The sequence below is a fragment of the Mesocricetus auratus genome, unplaced genomic scaffold, assembly GCF_017639785.1.
Source record: "Mesocricetus auratus isolate SY011 unplaced genomic scaffold, BCM_Maur_2.0 Super-Scaffold_100043, whole genome shotgun sequence".
Classification (NCBI taxonomy): domain Eukaryota; kingdom Metazoa; phylum Chordata; class Mammalia; order Rodentia; family Cricetidae; genus Mesocricetus; species Mesocricetus auratus.
In genome coordinates this window covers 7,918,156-7,935,408 of record NW_024429220.1, presented here as the reverse complement: position 1 = coordinate 7,935,408, position 17,253 = coordinate 7,918,156, and the positions used below count along the sequence as shown (strand labels likewise).

Sequence of the window (17,253 nt, the reverse complement as noted above, 5' to 3'; positions counted from 1 at the left end):
TTGGTGGGATTGCTTCTGATTTTATATTTCTTGACATTTTCCTTCCATGCTTGTGTTGCTATAAAATGTTAGAGTGTATGTGTTGTATATAACTTAAAGTTTTAAGTTTTATCTCCTTTAGTGTAATTACTGCTACAAAACGTAATTTTCTTTGTGTATGCTCATATGCTTGTACACACAGAGGAGTCATAAATGTGTGCAGAGGAACACAGAGGCCAGAGGTCAGCAGCAGCTGTCATTCCTCAGCTGTATCCACCTTTTTCACTTTTGAGACAGCTTCTTATTCCCTAAGGACAATTGGGCTGGGCTGGCTGGCCTCTAAGCCCCAGTGTTCTTCCTCTCTCTCAGCACCCCCATTATAGCCTGGTTCTGAGGATCCCATTCAGATACTTATAAACATGGCAATACTTTACCAACTAAGCTTTCTCTAGCCCCCAAATAACTTATGTATAGCAGTTTTGCATAATAAACTGAGTTGACTATAACCTACAGTAAATGCTATTTTATACAAGCTAACTCAAATTGTTCAATGATTATAGGAATTTATTTGTAGAGATTGTGATTTTCATAGTCCTTGTTCTCGAGAGATTTTATTTTAAAGTTGCCTTTTCCAAGTATTAGTGTCAAAGCTATCGTCTGGTTTTCCTTTCTATTGTTTCTCTATTCCTGGGGAAAATGGGCACTGTGACCCTGATTTCAGCCAACAGACAACCAAATTCCTAGCTTTACATCTTAGGCTGATTAATTAGAACTTCAAACCTTCCTTTCTAAATTGTTTGTCATTTCCTTCCATTCTTTATTTTGCCAGTTGAAACTTAGGTCAGTTTTTGTGCCATTTACATTTCCTTATGAATGTTTTGCTATGTTGCTAACAACAGCAAAGCTAAAGAAATCTTCTCTGGTTAATGAGTCTTTTTGTTTGTTTGTTTGTTTGTTTGTATTGTTTTGGAGCCTGTCCTGGAACTCGCTTTGTAGATCAGACTGGCCTCGAACTCACAGAGATCCGCCTGCCTATGCCTCCCCAGTGCTGGGATTAAAGACGTGCGCCACCAACACCTGGCTGGTTAATGAGTCTTAATTTGAAGTAAGAATTTGTAATGAGATGTTGAGTTTGTTTTTAGCTAGATTATTGGTGGTGGTTTAATGAGAAGTCATAATTCTTTTGTTTTAAAGGCCACAATTTAGCAACTAAACTTGTGGGCAATATGTATGAACCTCTCCATTTATTTACATTTAAAAAGTTTTCTTTATAGGCCATTTATACCCCTCTGTCATACCTCTTCACACACACATAATGCCGAAAGCCAAGCTGCTGCTGTATTTCTGACAAGATTGACTGTTGAATTAAGAAAGAACCTGTTCTTTATTAAATTTTTCATGAAAGGTTTGTGCTTAGGGGACAGCTCACTCCAGAGAAAAACTTGAAACAGCAAATTAGTTTGTTGGATTTTTTGTTTGTTTGTTTGTTTGGTTTGTTTTTCATTCTGTAACACAATCAGAAAATGGGCATCAAAAAGATTACTAATCTCTGATGTGTATGAGAACAGTAACATGGTTAACATGGTAGGTTTCTTAGGTATCTGATCTTACCTATCTGGTAGGTTCTGTGTTAACTGTTAACTTTGTTTTTGTGCACCTATTTTGGCCATTTAAAGAGCAAATGAAGTAAAAAAAAAAAAAAAAAAAGAATTGAATATAACTCATCCTTTTTGTTTTGCCCCCATGAGGCTCAAATCCGAGGTCACCTAAGTGCCAGTGCTCTGCCCCCAACCTGCGCTTCAGCCTCAATTTCCTTGTGTGATACTTGATTTTCTAACGGTGAAGCGTGGTTTGAATCAGAGGGTGGAGCTAGCCATTGCCTGACCAAAATTAACCATAGAGGCTTTGGAAGACTGAGGAAGTACAAAGGCGGGGCTTAGAGAGGATTTCGGCCCTTTTGGAGGAAGGAGTCAAATAGGAAGTCACCGGTGGCTTCTCCATAGTTTCTCAGATCATTCAGGTTCTTAGCCCAATGTCTGACTCCTGATTTTTTTATTGAAAAAGAATAATTAGTTAAACACTTTCAATAGTGGAAAAGCAGAAACTGACTTCTTTTGCATAATTTCAAATAGAGAAATGGTGACTAGAATCTCAGTCAAGTAATGAATGAAAAGCTAGGTTTGGACTGTTCTAATCCAAGTAGAAAACAGGGCAGCCTGTAAAATCTATAGTGTGCTGGGTTATAGATTTTATTCATCCCTAACACTACCACCCCCCAAAGGATAGGAAGGAATTAAAGTTAGGAATAGTGAAAAGTATTGATTTCCTAATGCATTTTTCTTGATAGGTATACATGAAAAGGGACTCAAAGTAAATATGAGACTTGGGTGGTGGGTGGGTATATTCCTACCACCCAGGAGGCTAAGATAAGCTCATGTTACAGGCCAGTCTGAACTACATGTGTATGCATTCTGGCATTTTAAATTCCATCCTGAGATCTGTGTAACAGATAAGTCTATATTTAGCAAAAGCCGTAACTTAGCCAAAATTTTGCTTCCACTTCAGAAAATACATATCAACTGATTTTCTTACTGATCTCATTATCCATTCTATTCTCTTATTGAAGGGTTTCATGACAAGATAGCTCTGTGTCTTACAAGTCACTTGTCTTAAGACCTGAGTGCTGGAATGAAAAAGGTGTGTACCACACCTGGCAAGAAAGATAACAGAATCCGTAAAAGCTGATATTTTAGAGCTCAGTAATTACAAACATACCAGCTGACTTCCTAAATTTGAGGCGCTGGAACTTTCAGGAAAATGTGCAGGCTTGTAGGCCTTCTTTAGAGCCAATAGGAGTGGTTTTGGTTAAGTGAAGGTCTCATTGTGTAGGCAGGATAGGTGCTGGGATTGTAGCCCTCCAGTGTCATGTTCAGACCTGCTTTCTCCATCCCTCATCTGTATCTCCATCTATCCTTCGTTTTTTAAATAGTTTTGACCTTGCAAGGATATACTTTGATTGTAAACTTTGCAGCTTTTCTGGAAGAACTGATCTTGTTTATTTTATTAGTTGATATTTATCAAGGAAAGTATTGTGGATTAGAAGACTTTGAGTTGCTTGAGGGGGGAGTGCTTATATATAAGAACAACAGGGTACTTATTAATCATAATATACAGTCTTTGTCAAGTTACATAATTGTTTTATTTATTAGTCATTAGAACTTTGCTTGACAAGTTAGAGTTGTTCCTTCTGAATCAAGGACCTTTTTGCTTCATACTCTAGATCTTTTTCATAGGAGCCTTTTTACTACATGTAGGAATAAATGGTTAAGTCCTCTCATTCATAGGCTGTTTGTATGTAGACACTATGTTCAAGATTGCTTTTTGTTAGTGATAAAACATTAACCAAAACAACTTTGGGGAGGAATTGTTGAGGGAAATCAGGATAGGAATAAGCAGAAATAGTGAAGAACAATGATGCTTTCTGGTTTTCTCAAGCCCCTGCTTAACTAGCTTTCTTACACATTGAAGGACCACCTGCCTAGGCTGTCTTATAGGGATTAACAAAATGATCCTCCACACACATGCCCAGGGCAATCCCTCAGTTGAGACTCCCTTTTGTGGTCTGTCAAGCTGATAGTTAAAGATAAATAAATACTTAAATAAACAGATAAATGGAATTAAGTGTTTCATTAAAATGCTTATGTAAGGGCTAAAGAGGTGGCTCAATGGGTAGCTTGCTTGCTGTATGAGCATAACAGCCTGAGCTTGGAGCCAGGTGCCCACCTAAAAAGCTAGACCTGGCAGGATATGCCCATATTCCCAGCACTGGAAATTGGAAACGGGAATTGAGCTCACCGGCCAGCCAGTCATTGAACTCTAGGCTCAGTGAGCCGTTATCTAAACAAGTAAGGGAGGAAGAAAGAGACAGACCTGTCAACCTCTAGCCTCTAAAGGAACATGACACACCACACAAGGATACAAAATGTAGAGACCAGTGCAAAGACATTCTTCCGTTTCTTTCTGGTGGAGTATTACTATAATGGACTTTTCCAACATAAGAAAATTGGAGATTTTGTAGCCATTTCTTTTATAATTCAAGATAACCATCTGGGAATGGAGTGTTCCAGTTCTGCAGGATCATCAAGCATTTAACATTGACGTGAGGGCCTGTTAAAGCGATATTCGCTGCAAGTTACCAGGGAAAGGTATAATGCACTCTGCTCACCCCAATTTTCAGGAATTCTGACGTTTAACAAAATACTAGGATTAGCTCTAGGAATGTGTGGAAATTTTTGATGATAAAATTTAAGGGGTTAAGGAGCCAGCCGGTGGTGGTGCACGCCTTTAATCCCAGCACTCGAGAGGCAGAGGCAGGCGGATCTCTGTGAGTTCGAGGCCGGGCTGGACCGATAGCCTCCGAAGCAATACAGAGAAACCCTGTCTCGTAAAAAAAAAAAAAAAAAAAAAAAAAAAAAAAAAAATTTAAGGGGTTAAGGAGATGGCTTAATGATTAAGAACACTTCTTGTTTTGCAGAGGACCTGGGTTTAATTTGAAGTACCCACATGGCAACTTACAACCACATGTAACTCCAGTCTCAGTGGATCCAAAGCCCTCCTAACCTCCAAGAACACCAGGCATGCATGTGGTGCTCATACTTAAGCAAAACACTCAGACACACAAAATAATAAATGCTACACCAAACAGTAAAGTAAGTCTTAAAATCAACCAAAAGCCTTAGAGCTTCAACACTAACGATCTCTAGTCTTAGTTGGTGAGTTGGTGGTGGTGGTAGTAGGGCTCATCTTTATCCCAGCACTCTGGAGACAGGCAGCCTGGTCCACAGAGTGAGTTCTAGGATAACCAGGGCTGCACAGAGAAACCCTATCTACAAAACAACAAAAAAAAAATTATTTGAAATCTTGTATATCATCTGCAGATTATCACAAATGTTGGTCTTGCTAATTCAGTGTAAGCTTTGTAAATATTACTGAAGGAGCAGAATTTAGGATTAACCTGAAGCAATTTTAAGATGTTCGGTATTAGTTAATTCCTTTCCATGTTTTGCTTAATAGCACCTTTATACTAAAACATTTATTTTGATCAGATTTTTCTTTCCCTCTGGGCCCCTACATTTAACCAAACAGTCTCCTAGATTGATTCTGACCCTCAAAACATGAATAAAATGCGGGACTGAGTAGTTAGATGGCAAATGATAGTTACATTTTTTAATTTTCAGCTCCCTTCATGTGTACTTAATAAAAGGTGTTGAAAAACTTAGTGTTAACTTTTTAAAGGATTTATTTATTACATATACAATGTTCTGCTTGCATGTATCCCTGCAGGCCAGAAGAGGACACCAGATCTTATTACAGATGATTATAAGCCACAATGTGGTTGCTGGGAATTGAACTCAGGACCTCTGGAGAGCAGCCAGTGCTCTTAACCCCTGAGCCATCTCCAGGACCAATGTTAACTTTTTAGTTGACCTTTGATTCTTTAGTAATGTTTTCATAAAATAAATCATGTTAGCTACTGGTATTGTAATGCTAAGTTGTAGACTATTTGAAATGTTTTGTGAATACTTTTGGACATGTAAGTGTATGATTTTTGTGCTTCTGTTGCAATAAACTTAAGTGTGTTCTTTTGTTTGGAGTTTGCTTTTGCTTTGTAACCACTTCTCGTTTCCTAGGGCACAGTGCTTGGTGCTTTAGTTCTTGCTGTAGTGATCGGTCATTCATAAGAACTCCGATAATTTGAGATGCCGGAGAGCTTGATGATGAAGACCAAGTTCAATTAAATACCCAACTATCATCTACTAAGTTCCTATAATCATGCATGTGTACATGAAATTGAGCTTGACTTCACTCTAAGTAGAATAGGAATAAGAAAACCATAGTAAGCACAGACTAGGGTTGAGTATTTTTTTATGGATTGTTAAAAGCAGGAGTACCGTGATAGAAGGAATATGTATCAGAGATCCATTAGTATAAAGAAATGAGGGGAGCACTTTCTCTGGGATCCAGAATACAAATGTTCAGAAGTGGCTAAATGGATACATACATTATGGTTACATACATTATGTCCCAGCCATTACATTGAATAATATGCAGTTATTAAGGACAATTACCTGTCCTGTGGGGTATGTTTGGGGTAGCCACATGTGGTAATCCCAACACCTGAGAGGTTGCCGGCAGGAAGGTCAGGAGTACAAGGCCAACTTGGGCTATGAAAGAGTGTCTCTGAGAAGAAACGCAAACAGCCCCGTACGTTTAAACTGTAGTATTACTAAAAGACACACCATGACAGCCCAGTGCGTTTAAACTGTAGTATTACTACAAGACACACCATGACAGCCCAGTGCGTTTAAACTGTAGTATTACTACAAGACACACCATGACAGCCCAGTGCGTTTAAACTGTAGTATTACTACAAGACACACCATGACAGCAACTAGAAAGTGCAGATGCACTAGCTTTAGTGCGCCTCTGGCAGGGCCTCTACAGCCTCGTTCCTGGACAGTTGGCAGTGCCACAATGTTCTCTAGAGAGCTACCAATATCCTGCCTGCCTTCTTAAGGAAACGGAAGCTAAAGTAGACTTTGTAAATTAAGTAACTGACATATAAAAAATTGCTTTCTCGTTGGGCAGAGGCAGGCAGGTCTGTGAGTTCAAGGCTACATGGAGGAAAATAAATTGCTTTCTCACTGAGATTTGACCTTTAAAAATAAGACTACAAAGTTAAAGTTGAATGCAATGGAATGACTAATTTCTCTGAATACTTTTTTACTTGACAGGCTACTAATAAAGTTAAATCGGACATAATAAGCACTGTGAAGATTTTTTTCTGTAACATGATGGACTGTAACTGAGGCATAAGCATTTTATAAAGTAATTATCAAAGCTATATGAGACTTAGAAATTGACCAAAAGTGAATATCCCACAAGCATCTTTGCTCCGAGGACAGCCTTCAACAGTGATGGAGATTTTAAAAGCAAAGACTATCAGCCAGGCCTAGTAACAAATGCCATATATCCCAGCACCCCAAAGGTAGAAGTGGATCTCTTGAGGTCCTCAAGGTCTATATAATGAGTTAGCCAGGACTAACCCAGTCAGACACTGACTCAGGAAAGTTGTGGGATAGAGGGTGACAAAGGTTTTATGTTTGATCCTGGTCCTCAAGAAAATAGAGCAATGTATTTTTGTTTTTACTTACTTGCTCCTTTAGAGACCTGCCAAGTCCACGCCCTATGTAAACAAATGTGTTTTTGTGGACTCAGAGGAAGCAAATATCCATTCTACCATGTGGATACAGGTCTAATAGGTGTCTCCGGGACACTGCCATACGAGAAAGTGTCAGTTTTATGTTTGAGGGTCATCTCACTGGATTTAACCAGCTAATTTTATTGAAGGTACACAATTTTTTCAAGGCAGGATTTCTTTGTGACTTTGGAGGCTGTCCTGGAACTAACTAGCTCTTGTGGACCAGGCTGGTCTCGAACTCATAGAGATGCTCTTGCCTCTGCCTCCCGAGTGCTGGGATTGAAGGTACATAATTTTACATTTTTATTCCAGTCTGCTTGATCCTGAAAAGCCTACCCCCATCCCAACTTTAGCTTGTTACCTCAACCTAGGCCCCAAGTCAGTATTATCGAAAGTAGTAAGAATTTAAGTTTTAAAATAAATGTAGTGCCACACACCTTTAAGCCTGATTATATGGTGTGCTTCAGGACAGCCAGAGCTACACAGGGACACCCTGTCTCCAAAACATCAACCCCCCCTAATTTTTATTTTTATCGTTTATAAGTGCTAGAGAGCCTAAGTTCACTTTGTAGACTTGGAATGTATTGTTTCAGAGGGTTAGTGCCTTAACCAAGCACTTGTGATACTGATTTTCGCATGAAAAGACCACAGCTACAGACAGTCCCGTGCATGGTATAAACTAATAATCAGCAGCCTTGAGCAGTCGCTGGCTTTTAGAGACCTCTTCTCCGAACGTTTGAATGGAAAACTGCATGCTTTAAAGTAAACACGTATCTTCATTAGTAGAGGTCGAGGACTGACTACTACCATTGGGAGGGGTTTCGCCCAGCCAGATGTATTGACACACTTGTGTAGTCCGCTCAGCAGTAACCTATCGTTATGCAAATAGCCATTCGTTGGGCGTTTTGAAAGTATTCAGGACTTTGGTTACAGCTTTTTTGGTAGAGCACTTGCTCGATACGCTGCCGGTCATGTGTTTGATTTCTAACTTTGTTTTGTTTAGGGGGAAAGTTATCACCGTGCAGTTCCTGAATGGTCTGGAACTTGCTTTGTAGACTAGGCTGCCCTTGAAATCTGCCTTTTGAGAGCTGGGTTTAAATGTATTCTCCATCATGCCTGGCATGGGCTTAAAAGGGAGGTAGAGGGGTAGGGGCTGAGGTGCAGCTCAGGTAAAACACTGAGCTCTATCACCAGCACCTAAGAAGAAAAGTTAGAATCCAGCCATAACTGAAAAAGAGTCGTACTAAGAAAACAGAGCTGGGCATAGTGGCAGCCAGTGCAGCCTTGGCTCTCAGGAAGGGTGGAAAGCTGGAGGCTTAGCTTTTACAGAGCGTGCCTTTTGATAAGATTGGTTCCACGGTCCACAGAAATGAGCTTAAATGATTTCAGTGTGGGTTGCCCAGCAAAGATGGTCTCAGACTGAATACCAACTCACCCCTGCCTCAGGTTACAGGCTCGCCACAACACACAGACAGCACTGCGGGATTCCCTAACCAGAAGTGCATCTGTATTAATGCTTCTGAAGTGTGGGTGCCTTCTCGGAATGCTGTAGGGGTGCATTACGTAGTGCACACATCCTTTTAAATTCTACCTGAACACTCCTGCTTAGAAATCCTTTGCAGGATGTTGAGATTCTAAAAGAAAGCTGACAAATAATGAAGCTTATGTGGAATGGTGTTTTATACCCTATGTGGGTCAAGCGTAATTACATAAGACTAGCCCCAAAATCACTTTGTGGTCAAGGATGACCTTGAACTCCTGATCGCCATCGCTAGTGCTGAGACTGCAGGCATGTACCACCGTACGCAGCTATTTATTCTATTAAAAGTTATTTTAGGTTTCACCTGGCGCGCCCCCTTCCCTCAACTGACATTAGAAACCAGTCCAGCTAAAGTGGCTGCGGTGAAAAGGTGCAGGGAGGGAGTTTTCTTAGGAAGAAATACGGAAGTTCCATCCTCTTGAGCCCGGTTTGACTGACAATCGAGAGGTTCCGTGGCTTGGCTTTTATCCTTTGTGGCAAATAGCGCTTTTACGTTTACTGTCTCTAGCTGGCGTATCCTAACGAGGAACAAAACCCAAGCTCCTCTGTTGCGGCTGCCAGCCCTGCTTTACACCTAAGAAAAACCTCCTGGGGAGCATAGCGTGGGCCCGTGCCACGAAGCAGGGCGCTCCCGGCGCTGTCTGCGTCACTGCGGCCTCCGCCCGGAAAGGGGGCACCGGAGCGGCTTCCGGGGGCGCACGGTTCTGCGATCCCGGCCGCATTTCCCGGGACCTTCCTGCCGCTTCCTTCCCGAGCCGAGCTGTGCACTCCCGACTCGGCCCGGCCCTCCGGGCTGGCTTCCCGCCCACGGTTTGGGCTCGCGTTGCCGCCATCTTCCGGAAATGGTGGTTAGTCCGTCGGTTGCGCGGTGCGCCCAGGGGAAATGACTATTTTTGGGTTTTTGGAGAAGGTCTTGCGTTTGGACTGACGTCCCAGCCCCAGGTTACAGACGTACAGCAAGTCTGACGGTTTCATGATGTCCCGCTACTGAATGCCCTCTTACAATCCCTGTGCAGACTGAAAAGAGAATTAATCTCGCTTAAATTAGACTGATGTATTAAATAAGACAATGCATGCAAAAGCCCCAACTCTGTATCAGGCATACTTGTACCTGATAGTAACGCGGACTGGGGGAGTGTATGTAGGGCGTTGCTGGATGTCACCACCCAAAAACGAGTAAGACGAGGACAAGTCACGGAGAAACATGCTGTGGCCTCTGACCTGTAATGCAACCGCGTGCGTTTTGACAGCTCTTCCATAGGACTGACCTATCCAAAGCAGCCTTTAGTGATTTATGTTGTCTAAGGGTGCTTCTTTTTAAGTGACTTACTCCTTTTTTGCTGAATGAGTATACTTTTATACTTAATGAATATACTGTAGGATGATGGATAAGTCAAAGTTTGGTAGTCCCATCAGGGTTCTACTTTACAGGAAAAAAAAAAACAAGTAGACTGAATTTAAAGTACATTGTAGGTTTTTAGGTGATGGTAGACTGCACTACCCTTTTGTTACACACACACACACACACACTTTTATTTTTATGGTGTTGCTTTATTATATTATAGCTGGCTGGTTTAGAACCAGGAATAGATTAGGGGGCAAGAGAGGAGTGGTTTTTTGTTTGTTTTTTGTTTTGTTTTGTTGTGCTGATGATCTAGCAGCTGTGTGTACTTGTGATAACTTACAAGTCAGTGAGGAAGATTTAAACAGTAAAAGTAAATAACCCAAAACATGTGATTTATGCCTAGTCTACAGAGTCTTAATACACTTAGGAGCAATATGAGCATTTCTGTTTCAGGGTCTGTTGTTAATCTCTGCAGGACTCTAAACCCTGATCCCTTCAGACACTATTCTCAGTGGCCCAAAAGATACTGAGTGATACAATCAACAATCACATGTCTCTATTTCTGAGGCTTAAATGTTCTGTGCTGTTAATGCTTTGTAGCAATGGAAAATAATAAAATGTATTTCATAAATCTTGTTGCTTGCAAAAGATGAGTATTTTGTTTGTTGAGGAAAGAAAAGGTGGAACTTTGATAAATCAAAAAATAAAAAAATTTCAGAAACTGGAATTCTGGGTAGCTGTTTTCTCTAGAATTTAATTAGGTATGAAATTGTTAGTCTAAGGTGCCGCTGCTTTACTTGTCTAAAATAAAATTTAAGAGATGAAGTGTGCCCATATTTAATTCTTAAAATTTGTTCTCGGGGCTGGAATTGTAGCTCAGTAGTATTAGTAGCTTAGTGCATTGCCCAGTGCCACACACTAAATAAAGAAGCCATGAACTGAGTAGTCTAAAGTTGCTTTCATCCAAGTTGCTTGTGTTTTCTCTTTACCACTTAGCAAGTAGAAAATGCCTAAGTGAAAGGCACTTGAACAGCAATGAGTATCAAGTACAGACAAATTGTTCAAACATACCACATGAGGCTTTGTTTTTGCTTCTGTTTGTTTGTTTCCTAACTTAGTTGGAGAGATAAGAACACAGCTTCTTAGTTACCATAAAATGCATCATGCTTCCTTTGGGGAGAGCCTTTTTTGGCTTGGATCCATGTGATTATCTTGTACCCTGTGGGAACTGCATTAGCAAAACAGTTGTCACAGTTTGTAGCGCCCTCTAGTGTTTTATTTTCTCTTTACAAAAGTATAGTTTATTCTTACTAAGCTTTAGCTAAAAGAAATGTGAATGTTTGCCATCTTCGTGTGACTTGTTTTACTTTTCATTACATCCAAAGAGACTCCCTTGTGCTATGCTCCTCAATCTTTATAGGTTTAGTTTCTGTAAAATGAAGTGCCAGGTTAGAACTGTCTAATAATTAAATGAGCTGTAATGTGGATACCTGACACATAGTAGGAGCCTAATACTAACTTTTTGTTTTGGTTTGGGTTTTGGTTTTTCAAGACAGGGTTTCCCTGTGCAGCTCTGGTTGTCATAGGACTGAAGATAAAGAATCAGGTGTCAGAATCCTGCTGGTTGAGAGAGTGAGAACAGTAAAGAATAAATCCTAGATATAATTTTAATTCTCCAGTACCATCTTTATTAAACTGTGGGGGGTGGTCAGAGGACAACTTTGTGGAATCTGTTCTCTCCTATCTTGCTGTGAATTCTGGGGACCACACTCAGGTCACCAGGCTTGCAAGGCAAAGTGCTTTTACCTGAGCCACAAAGTGCTTTTACCTGAGATAATTTGTGCCATTTCTGCAGTCTGGGAGCATGCTGATTTTATTCGCATCTGTCACGGTGCCTATAACTGCACATGCTCAACAACTTAGTCTTTTAATGTTAAAATTGACTTAGAAAGCAGAAGACAAAGAAAAGTAGAGAATAACATAAAACGGAGCTGGGTGTATTAACATGCCTGTAATCTAGCACCCAGAGAACAGACACAGAAAGATCACAAGTTTGAAGACTTGCCGGTTCTACACAGCAAAGTCCAGGCCAGTCTAGACTACAAAGTGAGAACCTGTCTCAAGACAACAATAACAATTGACTGTTTGGATTCCACTTTCTGTTTTTCAAGCTAAAGGCTTTTGGAGTAGGTGACATCTGAAAAGCTGTGAGCAGGATTTGTTAGCATTGCGCAGATGCAAAAGCAGACTGTTCATAGGAGACCACACGAGTCCTGATTTACAGACCAAGGCCCAGCACCACTAAACTCTGCAGCTAGAATTTATTTCTTGTGGAACAGCCCAAAAGGCATGTTCTCTGTAGTTCTTTTCCTTTGCTAACAGCCAAGGACTTTGGTACCTAACACTACTACCTCCTGGATCCCCCAGAAACCCATGTACCTCAGGAGAGGATTAGCTACTTACCACTTGTGTGAGCTCAGTCTTTGATCAAGCCTAACATCCCTATGCCCAATTTTCCTGTGTGTCATGTGTTAGACATGTAACCATTGCCTCGATTTCCCTTCTGTTGCCTTTGGATTAATGCTAACCCACGTGAGTTTTCTTGTGAACTGGTTAACCTTTAGTTGAGCATCTGTTAATGTTAGCACATTGTACTGAATGGTTTTTTTTTTTATGTGTGTAACTTCACTTTCACAGCTATGACTAGTATACAGGGTGTGGTCCCCATTTTCTATGCAAAATTTCTAGTGAGTCTGCTAAGTGGCAGAGTCAGACTTCTAACCTGAAGTTGTCTTTTTTTTTAAACTCAGTGGCCACAGCTATCAGAGCATTGTAAAGAAATATTTTGAGTGAAAACAATTTGGGGAAGTGTGAGAATCTTGGCACTTCATTGAGGCACTAAGCCCAGCAATTTTTTAGGTATCTTGATTTCAAGGAAGCCCCCTTGTCTGACCCTGATGTAATAGTAATTATGGCTCATGGTTTAGCCACACCTTGCGGTTTTGGAAGGCTGGCACATGAACGCTGACATTTTCTCTTTTAGGGAGCCTTTTGCATTTGTCATCCTTTAAGCTGGGGAAACAAGTTTTTTTCTGGCAGAATCCTACAGCTGCTATTATTTACCCTCAGGGGATAAGCAGCAAATCCCAAGCCTTACAGCTGGGAAAACTGTGATCTGGCTGTGCAAGCATATAAAAGGAATCTAGACAAAGCGGGAATGAGTTCATACATACGCCAGCCTTCCTACTCTAGCTTTAGGCAATGAGCTCTCTGCGGTAAGCCGTGCCACAGTACTGAAAGCTGTCTTGATGCACACAAATTCTGCATGGGGGGCGGGGTCTTCCATACCCACATTCCCTTTCAGTTAGGGCCGAGCACGTGATTTCTTTTAATTGCCTTTCCTGTCTCTGGCCTCAGCCCTCGACTTCTAACATCTAGTTCTTAAAAGCGTTCCTCTGCTTTACACCTTAGTCTTTTCCATGGATCCTGGTCGGTGTTAGAGTTTCTGTGGGTGGATGGTTAGCAATCAAAGCCGCAGACACTGGCATGGGGGGTGCAACGACTCCGGTGGAGGGGCCATAGCTGAAAACAAATGAGCCTCTTTCGTGATCCCAGTGAAAGGTTTGTGGACCCCTAACTAAGGTCTGCTGTTTTGGCAAGGCACTAGAGTTTAGGGAACTAAAGAATAAGCAGGAACTAGTTTCCCATCTCTAAGAGTTTTTTGGCAAAACTTGTGTGTCTAAGAGAGCCTGTTTTTGAGTCTCAGTTTCTCTTTCTGAAGACAAGGCTCGGCATTTTTCAAAGCAGCATAAAGCTGAGCTGTGTTATCTCCACAATCTGGACGTTTTTGAGAAGAGTCAAATCTTGAGAGTGTTCAATTATGTGTGCAAGTGGAGGAAACCCAGAGACGGGATCCCACGGGGCTTTTAATTCACTGTTCAATTGCACTTGGGGTTATAAGACACTTTGGTAATTTAACATTTTAATATGGGTGTGCCTGTTCTGGAAATTTACAGCTGTTTACAGCAAATAACAACGCTACTCATTGAAGATGCTGACTGGGCTGGAATACTGTCTATTGACTTTTCCAGCCTCTGGACCAACTCAGTTCTGGAAACAAAATGAGCTTTGGCTTCACGTGGAGCTTCAAGTCCTGATACTTTGTAACTTTGCAGGCTTCTTAAACAGGAAATGAAATAATAGCCTCTTCCTGGGATCCAAGAACACATTCAAAATTTCTGAGGGAACTCTAAGCTGTGAACTGTATTTGGTGTTCAATTTGTAATTCCAATGAGTTGGCAAGCAACCATTACTAGACCATAGTTACCAGTGGAAGAGCTTGAGATCAACCCATCTTTAAGTGATGGCAGTCTTGTTGAAGCTTACAAAGAAGGCCCTTTGTGATCCAGAAAGGTCCCACCCAAAACTCTGGTCAGTGAGCAACCTCAACTAGGAAAGCAAATATATTTATTTTGTACTCTTAACACCCAGCCATCAAATTGAAGATTTCTGTTAAGTTGCTATTGGCTGGAGGACCTGGTATTCTAATTGCCACTTAGGTAAGGAAAAAGGGAAAAAAATGGTTTATCACCTTGACCATAGCATGCTGAGTAGTGCTTACAGACAGGCACCCAGATTCCTCACCCACAGAAACTAGGTTAATTGTTGCAAGGTAGCTTTTCAAACACTGCTGCTCCATAGTTTATCTTATCTGTGTGTGAAGGCCTGAACAATTAACAGCCACCAAATTCATTTGTCTTATTAGCACAGGCGTACGTGGCTTGAGTTCTTGGTCGGCTTCCCCACGAAATACATCGTGTCTGGAGGAGGTGGTGGTGGTGGTTAAAATAAGGAGAAACTGGGAACTAAGTGGCCAAGTATATATGATCTCAAAACGTGAGAGGCACTGTGCTTTGTCCTTCCCTGCCCTATTACATCACGCACTGATTTAGGAGACACTCCATTACTAGTGAGCTGGGTTCTTTTGCCCATGACAAAACAAAGTTTGATTGACTGCAATATATATACCTTTCAAAAAGCACATTTGATTTTAGGTCAGGAAGTCAGAGCACTGTTGTGTTCCGTGTTCAGGTCTGGCATTGCTTTGCATATGTGTTGAGACAGGTGGTACCGACTCAGCCATGTTTGCCGGTGCTCTCACTTGCAACACCTGGCTTCCATTTTGCAGTCCAATATAGTCCCATCTCCCACTCTGTAGCAGAAAGGGGGAGGATGAAGACACTCCTCCCCTGAAAGGGTAATGGGCTCCATATTACAGTCTTGCTTCTACTCCCGCCTGACCATATCCAACTGCAAAGGTGGTAGAAAAATCTTGTGACCATGTGCCCACGTAAGTCCACCTAAGAAGAGAATGGGCTAAGAATGGCAATGCCCCCTCATAGTTCCAGCTATTTGTTAGGGCGAGGCAAGAAGAGCAGCCTGAGTAACGCAGAAAGCCCCAAGAGAAAACAGGACAGATACAGATTGGAGAAGAGCCACGGCTTCCTTCTCATGGCTTATCACTTCATAATGCCTAATTAACAATTCAGGGCTGAGTTAGAAGCCCAACTCTTCCTTGCATAAAGAAAAGTGTGAAAAACTGGAAGTCATCTTATTCCCTCCATTATTTTTGGATAGCATAGAAACTAGGTGTCAGTAAGAACATGAGGGACTCTGTGGATAAAAGCACTTCCTGTTCTTACAGAGGACCTCAGTTTGGTTCCCAGCACCTACATCACATGGGTCATAACTGCCTGTAAGTCCAGTCCCAGGGGAATCTGGTGCCCTCATCTGGCCTCTTTGAGCATCTGCACACATATGGGACATAGACACATAAACAAATACAAATTAAAAATACATCTTAAAAGAACTTTTAAATTCTTATCACCAGTGATGATGTTATGATTTCCATGTCTTTCCTAACATAAATATAGACCTCCAAAGCAGTAGCTCTGTGGTGATTTCCATAGTGTTGCTATGATAAGTAGCCAATACTATTGTGATGTGGCTGGAGCAGGGAAATGACTTTTACCATGTCATATAATTGAAAAAAGTAGAAATTGGGAAATTCAGATTTTGGATTCCACCTCTTAGCCTGACCCTGAGCACACAGAGAAAATCATTTTGAAAAACAAAAAGAAACAAAATTACATTTCATTTTTCCAACCCTTGCTCTCATTTTAAAGTATGTAAGGAAATCAGTTATTCCTTTTTATATCTCTTCAAGTACTCTTGGGTACCCTCTAAGTTACAAGCATTGACAACAAGATACAAAAAAACTCTGTCTCATGGGGCCTATACTAATGTGCAGAATGTATCAAAATCTGAGCACAGCCAGGGGCAGCGGGGGCTCGCACCTTTAATTCCAGCACTCAGGCAGCAGAGGCAGGCATCTCTTGAGTTTGAGGCCAGCCTGATCAACAGAGTTACAGGACAGTCAGGGCTACACAGTGAAACTCTGTCTCAAAAAAAAAAAAAAACAACAACAACAACAACAAAACTTTAAAAACGGAGCACAACCAGCTAGCATACAAATGTGAGGTTACTGTCAAAGAGGGCCTACACACTGCCCATAACATTCCCAGGTCTTTTAAATCTCCTGTCATACAGGGAGGAAGCAGGAGATCACACAGTCAAATGGGAATGCAGGGTCTGAACAGCTGTTTTATCCCCTCCGCACAGACAACCCTCTCAGCCCTCACTTTGCTGCTATGGCAATCAGCATTGCCTGGTTTTATCTTGTCCCTTCTATTTGTTCTAACTTCTGATTGGGAAGTAGGAAAACAGATTTGCAGAAGTCAGTAAAAAAACTATTGTTAAAAGGCACTGTTCCATTTCTAGATCCAAGAAAAACTTTCTGTTTTGTTAAGGCCCTTCTTAGGAGTGGAAACTAGCGCTCTCAAAAGAAAACCACAATAAATAATTTCACTGATGTGCCCTGTGTGTTTAGCAAGACTTAAATCCCAAGAGAATTGGGGCGAATAAGAAGAGAAACCATCAGTTACAAACCACTGACTTCCTTCCTTCACTACCACTCCCTGAAGGGACAGTGACAGCTCCAAAAGCAGAAAGGCATTTAGGACAATTTGGAATGGTAACCAGGCAAAGCCTCACTCAAGGACTATGTGA

General features: G+C 41.3%; 1 long non-coding RNA gene across 2 annotated transcripts in view; it reads right to left on the bottom strand.

Annotated features, from left to right (window-relative positions):
• Positions 1-5,993: 5,993 nt before the first annotated feature.
• LOC121135846 overlaps positions 5,994-17,253 on the bottom strand; it is a 37,461-nt gene continuing 26,201 nt past the window's right edge. The window contains exons 1-2 of one of the 2 annotated variants that reach the window (XR_005872967.1): positions 9,892-10,137; positions 5,994-9,797 (exon numbers count right to left, since the gene is read on the bottom strand). This is a non-coding gene — a long non-coding RNA (uncharacterized LOC121135846). Of the gene's footprint in view, positions 9,798-9,891; positions 10,138-17,253 lie in introns of those variants that run through there. The other variant, XR_005872968.1, reaches the window with a different exon arrangement.